Source organism: Megascapheus bottae, chromosome 13 (assembly GCF_031878675.1).
Source record: "Megascapheus bottae isolate mThoBot1 chromosome 13, mThoBot2.hap1, whole genome shotgun sequence".
Lineage (NCBI taxonomy): Eukaryota > Metazoa > Chordata > Mammalia > Rodentia > Geomyidae > Megascapheus > Megascapheus bottae.
Window position 1 is genome coordinate 22,858,826 of NC_143521.1, and position 1,665 is coordinate 22,860,490.

Below are 1,665 nucleotides of genomic sequence, written 5' to 3' on the forward strand. Positions count from 1 at the left end.
GTTATAGCTAGCTTTCACCCTTCTAAATCATGTATAGCCAGCTAATAGTTCTCTGAGACACCTACATATTGTTGCCTTAAAGATTCTTGTTAAAAATCAAACTGTGTTAATGGGTCTTACTGAAGTAGGACTTCCATGATACTAGAAATCATTTAGAAAGTAAAATAGGGCTACACCACCACCATTACTATTAATAAAAGTCACAGAAGAGGTTATTGCTGTGCTTTTCTTTATCAATACCATCAAATTTTGCCGCAGTTATAAAAAGTACAATCAAGTTACCTTTTCTCTTACTGAATTTTATGTTTTACATGTCTGTAATATTTTTTATTCAGTAGAGAATTTTAAAATCTTTTCTGTAGGAGTTACAAGAATTTAAATGTGTAGCTTCATACTGCACTCTCATATTTTGCGCCCTTGTTTTTCAAATACACAAAGAAATTTATTTTCCCAAAAATGAAATGGGATGTCCACATTAAAAAAATAAAGCCTACAAAAAAGTTTCAGAGTTAAAAAAAGAGTATTCATATGGCACAATGTGATCTCCTACTAGTCCAAAGGTTTAAGTTGAAGTCCATTTATATATCTTGTTTACTTTTCAATGGAAAACTAAACTTATTGAGGTGAAATCACATTATTTTTAGTTCTTCAGTCAACAAGTATACACAAATGTTTTTCTATATAGTTATTAAAAATAGGAGACCAAGTTGAATGTGCCAAAATGATACCATTCAATTAGATGTTTTAGACCCATCACGAAGAAAATTAGAGAAGGGATTTCCTTGGTTGGTTTCCATAGCTTGATAGACCAAAAACAAAAAAACTGCCACAGTAACAAAACAGCAAAATTTTTATCCACATGGGAATGGAGCGTCCCTTTTTTGTCTTTTCTGATTTGACATCTGCCAAGGGAACATACTTAGGAACATATTTGGATGAGAAAGATTCTTCCTGAAATCGCTGAGTTCTAATGGCCGGCCTGCAGCCCCTTTAATTGGTCTGCGACAACTAGCACTAATTCCTGTTGGTGTAGATGCTTCATAGGGGAACATTTCCTTAAGAATATCCCTTTCTATTCTTCTTTCCTCTTATGCTTTCACATGCAGAAGAGCAAACAGTTTTTATCTAAAAATGTGAATTGTTTGTATTCATGCTGAGAATTTTTGAATAAAATTTGCTGAATTACAAAATAAAAATGGCACAGTTACTTTAGAAACAGTTTAGTATTTGGGTATAAAACAAATGTCCAGAGTCTACGAAATAATTTGATTATGGTATTCATATAGCTGAATAAAAGTTTTGCTAACTTGTGATTAAATGTAGTGGTACCCTTAAAGGAAGAATTAAGTTATAGAACTTAGACAAAAAGTTGACCTTAGACATAATGTCATCATGGGTAATATTTCCAATTCTATTGTGAAAGAAGCCAAAATTAAATGGTCCAGAAAGGAGATCAAGATTGTGAGAAGCTAAGAGTCATGGGAAGTGAGTGTAAATATAATGAGGGACGTTTGTAAGGCAATTGGCACCTGTAGATCAGAATGTGTTAGTAGCAAAACGAAAACAAGCAAACAAAAGCCAGCATATAGCAAGACACTGGTAGCTTATGAGTATAACCCTAACTACTTAGGAAGTTGATATCTGAGGATTATTATTTGAATGCAG

General features: G+C 32.9%; 1 pseudogene; it reads right to left on the minus strand.

Annotated features, from left to right (window-relative positions):
- Positions 1-273: 273 nt before the first annotated feature.
- On the minus strand, positions 274-1,083 carry LOC150055692 (lamina-associated polypeptide 2, isoforms beta/gamma pseudogene; annotated as a pseudogene).
- Between the last annotated feature and the right edge of the window lie 582 nt (positions 1,084-1,665).